The sequence below is a fragment of the Gossypium arboreum genome, chromosome 8 (genome assembly GCF_025698485.1).
Source record: "Gossypium arboreum isolate Shixiya-1 chromosome 8, ASM2569848v2, whole genome shotgun sequence".
NCBI lineage: Eukaryota > Viridiplantae > Streptophyta > Magnoliopsida > Malvales > Malvaceae > Gossypium > Gossypium arboreum.
In genome coordinates, this window is record NC_069077.1 from 41,978,150 (window position 1) to 41,984,838 (window position 6,689).

The 6,689-nt window shown below is 33.8% G+C and overlaps 1 long non-coding RNA gene across 1 annotated transcript; it reads right to left on the bottom strand.

Annotated features, from left to right (window-relative positions):
- Positions 1-491: 491 nt before the first annotated feature.
- Positions 492-1,126, bottom strand: LOC128279430 (uncharacterized). Its single transcript, XR_008269581.1, has 2 exons — positions 856-1,126; positions 492-744 (listed from the first exon to the last, which is right to left on the bottom strand). It is a non-coding gene; the product is annotated as an uncharacterized LOC128279430 (long non-coding RNA).
- Between the last annotated feature and the right edge of the window lie 5,563 nt (positions 1,127-6,689).

Sequence of the window (6,689 nt, forward strand, 5' to 3'; positions counted from 1 at the left end):
CTTGTTAATACTTGCAGGTGATGGTGCAACTTGGAGGACGGTGGGGTAGTGCTGAGGCGGCGTCAAAGGCGTCAGAGGGCAGGTGCGGCTGGTGGCAGAAGATAAGCTAGGGTTTCAGCTTTTCTGAAACCCTAGTTTGACTAATGAGTTTGGGTTTGGGCCATTTAGGCTTGTTTTGTTGTTTAGGTGGTTTTAGGTTTAGTGGCCCGGATGAAATTGGACTTGTACAAAAACCATTGTAACCTTATTAACTAAATTTAAAATTAACACACCAAAAAACACGAGTTTAGTATAATCAAAATAACTAACATATTATATTATTACATGTTATTGCTTTGGTAGATGGATGTCATTTTCTTTTCTTTTTGCATGTTCTTGGAAAATGCAAGAAGCCCATATTGACCATATTTATGAGGAGATAATCGAGAAGCGTCGCATCCAGAGAATGCCAAAACGGAAGATTAATAAGCAAAGAAGTAATTGAGAAATGATTATGAGAATGCCACTAAACATTATAAAATTGAAGTTATCAAATTATCCACGGGAAGAAGCCAACAAGAGTTTGCCTAAACTTTTACAAGCATAGTTACAAATCATCCAGCATATCCCTCCCTCTCCCTAGAAATTTGACAATCTAACAAATGGCTCAAAAGTTGAAGCATAAGTCAGCAACATGAATCATGTATGTAAGCAACAATGCCACCAACATCAATACACATGCAACCCCTTGGTCAATCGATGTTCCTTTCCTCCACATTAAACAAAGTTAATTCATTTTATGAACATTGATAAATAAAAATGGAATTTATTGTCAAAAGTCATAATTAAATAAAATAATAGAGGGAGAGAACAAACCGTCGTTAGTGGTGGGGGCAAGGGCGGGGGACTGGGCTTGAACAGCAACAGGCAAGGCAATCATACCAACAGCGAAAGCCACTAGAATAGGCACAAAACAAAATCTAAGAACTGCCATATTTATTTCCCCAATAAATGAAAAGAATAAAATAAATAGTGGACCTCTCTCTGCGCTGCCTTTCAAAAATTGAATGGCATAGGACAGCCGACGCAGAGAGAGTAAATTGGTTATTTTTCATATACCTTTTGGTGGCTGTTGAAGCACAGTAGAGAGGGTGAGACATTATTTATAGAGAGTTATATAGGTTGGTGGAGTCAAAACTGGAATAAGCCAACCATCACTCATTTGCATGTAAAAAGTAAAAACTAAGAATAGCATAGAACGTGTGGGATGGAGATGCCACCCAACCTTATGTTTCGGATAATCTATAGAATTTTTCTTCTTTACTAAAAAAAAATCAAACTTTTTAGTTATATTTTTTTATCAATATAATATATGTAAACATGCTAATTGAGTGTGAAATTAAAAATATACAAATCTATTTACTTGCCGATTGAGTCTTAATTCGATTGACATAAGTATTATTATCAATGCAGGAGAACATGAATTCGAGTGCACTGAAGCACATATTTATGGGTTGATAGGGGCTGTGAGTAATTCTGTAACGTCCCCTTACCCGAGACCGTCGCCGGAGTCGAGCATGAGACATTACTAAACTTATTTTAGCATTTAAACAAGTTCAAACAATTCTCGTAGTAAACTGTCCATCTGAGTCACAGTCGCTAAAAAAATCACATCTCGAGTTACGAAACTCGAAATCCAATTCCGTAAATTTTTCCTGAAACTAAACTCATATATCTACTTAGTAATTTTTTCTAGAATTTTTGGTTGGGCCAATTAGTACAGTTTATTAGTTAAAGTTTCCCCTATTTCAGTCTTTGACTACTCTTACCTCTATTCACTACGAACCACTTTTCTCTCTGTACAGAATTCATATGACTATAACGTTTGTTTCTATTAAAAATAGACTCAATAAGGAATCTATAAATGTAAAGTATGAATCATAATTATATTTTTACAATTTTTAGTGAATTTCTAAAGTCAGAATAGGGGATTCATAAATCGCTCTGACCCTGTTCCACCAAAACCCAAATATCTCATGAAATACAACTGATTTACCTTTTTTGTTTCTTCCATATGAAAATAGACTTAATAAGATTCAATTTAATATTTTACTCATCATCTAATTCTATCTCTAATATTTTTAGTGATTTTTCAAACTCACGTTATTGCTGCTGTATGACACTGTTTTATAGTAAATTTCACCTTATTGTGAATTTCCATGGGTTAAATAGCACAACAAGCATACATAACACCAAATATGATTTTTGATTAGTCATTCCAATGGCTAATCTTTACCAAGCATTTCCTTATCATTCAATAGTCATATCATAATATTATATACAAAAAATGATTATAGTGCTATACATGCCATATTTCAAAGTATACAAGCCACTATACTAAAATGGTCCTCGGATAGTGTGAACGAGCCTCCGACCATTCCCGACTTCCAAGCTGGCTTGTTAAAGCTACAAAGAATGAAAAGGAGGGAGTAAGCATAAATGCTTAGTAAGTTCACATGCAAAGAGCAAGTAACATAATCATGCAATCCAACATAAAACATCATTTGCATAAACAACACCAAGACATTCATGTTACATTTACATTTAATATCTTACTACGATTTCATCATATCAAGTTCTCAACCGGAGGGTTTAAGCACATACCTGTCAAATTTTCTCATTCACCATACTTACCAACATGTCACCTTCATTTTAGGCATTCTCCTTATTCACTTAAGATTCACTCGTTGAACACATCGGAATATAATTCAAATACACGGATTTCATGCACATAAGTGGCATACCCGCAGCTAGACAAACTCAATAGTCTGTGGAAATTATGTAGCCAAGCTATCATGTAACCCGCCCATAAGTGAACCCGGACTCAACTCAATGAGCTCGGGCGTTCGCATCCATAACTGAACTCGGACTCAACTCAACGAGCTCAGATGCCTAGCATCTCACGAACTCGGACTCAACTCAACGAGTTCGGAACTCAAATATCCTAGTGAAATGTCACTTGTATCCTAATCTATTCCCAAGGTTCAAACGGGTTTTTTCCTCGATTACACATCTTTTCCGTCTTCCACGGAATGGCGAAACCGATACTCAGTAGCAATTTATTTTTATCAAGTAGTAAACATAATTTGCATATTACTCAACAATAACCACAAAGCATAAGATTTCATGATAATAATCATCATATCGTATAAATATCATTAAATTACTTAAAATGACAATTATGTTACCACATTTACACATGAACTTACCTCGGTACAAAATAAAGAAATTTTGCAATTTAGTCCACAATCTTTTCCTTTCCCCGATCAATGTCGATTCCATGTCTTTCTTGGTCTAAAATAACACATTTAGCTGATTTAATACTCACATTTATCAAAATAGTCCTTAACTCTAACTTTGGAAAAATTACAATTTTGCCCCTAAACTTTTGCATATTTACACTTTTTCCCCAAAGCTCAAAAATTAATTTTTTTCCAAGATTATTATGTTTTATGACATGCTGATCATTTTTCCCTTCTATGGAAACATCAAATTCTCACTCTAACATGTAGTTATAAACATTAGGTATTTTTACCGATTATGTCAGTTTACTCGTTTTCATGTAAAATCGTTCAGCAAAAGTTGTTTAACACAATTTAAAGCTTCATATTCTACCATAAAACATAAAAATAAACACATTTCACCTATGGGTATTTTTCCAAATATAAACCCTAGGTTAAATTATTGCTAGAATAAGCTAAATTAAGTTACCGGGACTCCAAAAACGTAAAGAACATTAAAAACGGGGCTTGGAATCACTTACTATGGAGCTTGGAAGCTTGAAACAAACCCTAGATATGGATAACCCTTGAAATTTCGTCCTAATGAAGAAGATGGACATATTTTGCGATCTTTTTCCTTTTTTTAATCTTTTAATTACCAAATGACTAAAATACCCTTCATTAAAAACTTTGGTTATTTCTACCTATGTATGTCCACTTTTTTCCATGAAAACCTAATGGTGTAATTGCCATTTAAGGACCTCTACTTCAATTATGCTCTTCAATTAAATCCTTTAACATCTAAAACTCATATTTTTCAACTTTTGCAATTAAGTCCTAATAGGCAAATTAGACATGCAATTCATGAAATTTTCCATCGATATTCTAATACATGCATCTAATCACTTAATAAATTATAAAAATTAATCGAAATAAAATTTTCTACTTCAGAATTACAGTTTCAAAACCACTATTCTATTTAGGCCCTAATTCGGGATATCACAAATTCTAGACATTAGGTAAAAAAAATAGATATGATCAGAATCTATAATAAAATTATTAAAAAAATAGCATAGATATTTATATGTCTATAACGAAATAAAAGCTACTGTGAAAGAGGTTTAAAAAAACTTGATGTATGAGTTAATAATAGTTAACAATTCTTTGGGGTCTAACTGTTCCCTTTGAAAAGAATGTGGAGGTTCTGCCAATGCCAACAACCATTATATTGTGTGGAGCTCTATTTCTCAGTCATTATTATTTATGGCAACAACAAAAAGAAAGATGGTTTTACCATCAACTTTAGTAAATTTTGATTTAATAAAATCCATCGCATTAGCAACATTATGATTATCTGTGAAAAATAAAATAAAATAAAAAATAAACAGATTTTATGTGGAAACCCTTTCGGGAAAAAAACCACCGGCGGAAGAGAAGAAATTTTACTATGTCAAATTCGAATAATTACAAGAGGAATAAACTATGTCTATTTATAAGCTTGTAAAGCCATATTCTAGTAAGACTGAAACACCTTATTCTAATCAATATAAAATAAATGAAGTTTAATAAGGTTTAAAAAACCTTATTCTAAAATAAAATAAAAGAAGTGTAGTTCTATATGGATTTTACTTTTATTTTATTTTACCACTGTATTTTATTTAAATAAGGATTCGGGTCATTTAATTCTAACAATCTCCACCTTGACACAAATTCTCAATGAACAAGTTCTTCATCGCGAACTCTCAACGAACAAGTTCTCCACCTCTTCCATAAAACCCCTTAAGGGTTTAACTTCAACAATGGACACCAACCAAGTCTAAGCAATGCTCAAACTTGGTTATTGGAAGTGACTTAGTCATCATATCTATAGGATTTTCATGAGTACTAATTTTGCTCACAACAATATCACCATGAGCAATAATATCACGAACAAAATGATACCGAACATCAATGTGTTTTGTTCTCTCATGAAACATTTGAACTTTTGTAAGAAAGATTCACAAAATACTGCACTGATTTGAAGGTCTTCATTGAGTTCACTAAAGAGTCCCTTCAACCAGATAGCTTCTTTACAAGCCTCAGTAATTGCCATGTACTAAGTTTCAGTGGTAGACAAAGCGACTGTAGTTTGCAAAGTGGCTTTCCAACTGATTGCACAACCTCCGATTGTAAAGACATAACCTGTGAGAGATCTTCTTCTATCAAGGTCTCCAGCAAAATTAGCATCAATATACCCAATGACTACATCTCTAGTACTTCTAAACTGTAAGCAAACATTAGTAGTACCTCATAAGTATCTTAAAATCCACTGAACTGCTTTTCAGTGTTCTTTACCAGGATTCACCATGTATCTGCTAACTGCATTGACTTCATATGATAAATCTAGACGTGAACAAACCATAGCATACATGAGATATCCCACTGCACTAGAGTATGGAACATGTGACATGTACTCAATCTCATCATCTAATTGTGGAGACAAAGCCGATGAAAGTCTAAAATGGGCTGCTAAAGGAGTACTAACAGGTTTAGCACTCTGCATAGTGAACCTGCAAAGAACTTTCTCAATGTACCCCTTTTGACTTAGGTATAATTTACTTGCTTTTCTATCTTTGAGAATCTCCATACCAAGTATCTTCTTTATTGGTCCTAAATCTTTCATCTCAAATTCTTCACTTAGTTGGGCTTTGACCTTTCTTATCTCTCCTTTATCTTTTGCTGCTATCAACATGTCATCAACATAAAGCAATAGATACACAAAAGAACCATCATTGTTTTTCTTAAAGTAAACACAACTGTCAAAACTACTTCTTTTGAAATCATGAGAAGTCATAAAGGAATCAAACCTCTTGTACCACTATCTTGGTGCCTGTTTCAAAACCGTAAAGGGATTTTTTTAGCAAGCAAACATAGTCCTCTTTTTTTGAGACTGTAAAACCCTCTGGTTGTTGCATGTAAATATCCTCCTCAAGTTCTCCATGCAAAAATGCAGTTTTAACATCTAACTGCTCAAGCTCCAAATCATGCATGGCCATAATACCAAGCAAAGCTCAAATCGAACTATGCTTAATAACTGGGGAGAACACATTTATGAAGTCCATTCCTGGAATTTGACTATAACCCTCTGCAAAAAGCCTTGCTTTATATCTGGGTTCTTCAACTCCTGGAGTCCCTTCTTTCTTTTTAAACACCCATTTACAACGAACAACCTTTTTACCTTTAGGAAGTTTTACAAGATCCCATGTTCTGTTTTTGTGGAGTGATTCCATCTCTTTTTGCATAGCAAACATCCACTTTTTTGAGTCTTCACAGCTAACTACCTCAGAATAATTAGATGGCTCTTGATTCGCATTTATATCTTCAGCCACATTTAAAATATAAGCAACTAGATCAACCTCGACATACTTCTTTGGAGGTTTAATTTCTCTT